This window comes from Poecilia mexicana, unplaced genomic scaffold (genome assembly GCF_051168715.1).
Source record: "Poecilia mexicana isolate PSO_F unplaced genomic scaffold, ASM5116871v1 scaffold_2, whole genome shotgun sequence".
NCBI classification, from domain to species: domain Eukaryota; kingdom Metazoa; phylum Chordata; class Actinopteri; order Cyprinodontiformes; family Poeciliidae; genus Poecilia; species Poecilia mexicana.
In genome coordinates, this window is record NW_028263371.1 from 34,060,141 (window position 1) to 34,060,405 (window position 265).

Below are 265 nucleotides of genomic sequence, written 5' to 3' on the forward strand. Positions count from 1 at the left end.
GTCCCTGGTTGGGACTTAGAACTTTTTCAGACATGCACTGAGAACCAGGCCCACAGGCCCAACACGTTTACCCACACTTAAGCACCCCTCCCCGGCCACATCCCCCAGACAGCCCCCTCTCTGTCCCTGGTTGGGACTTAGAACTTTTTCAGACATGCACTGAGAACCAGGCCCACAGGCCCAACACGTTTACCCACACTTAAGCACCCCTCCCCGGCCACATCCCCCAGACAGCCCCCTCTCTGTCCCTGGTTGGGACTTAGAA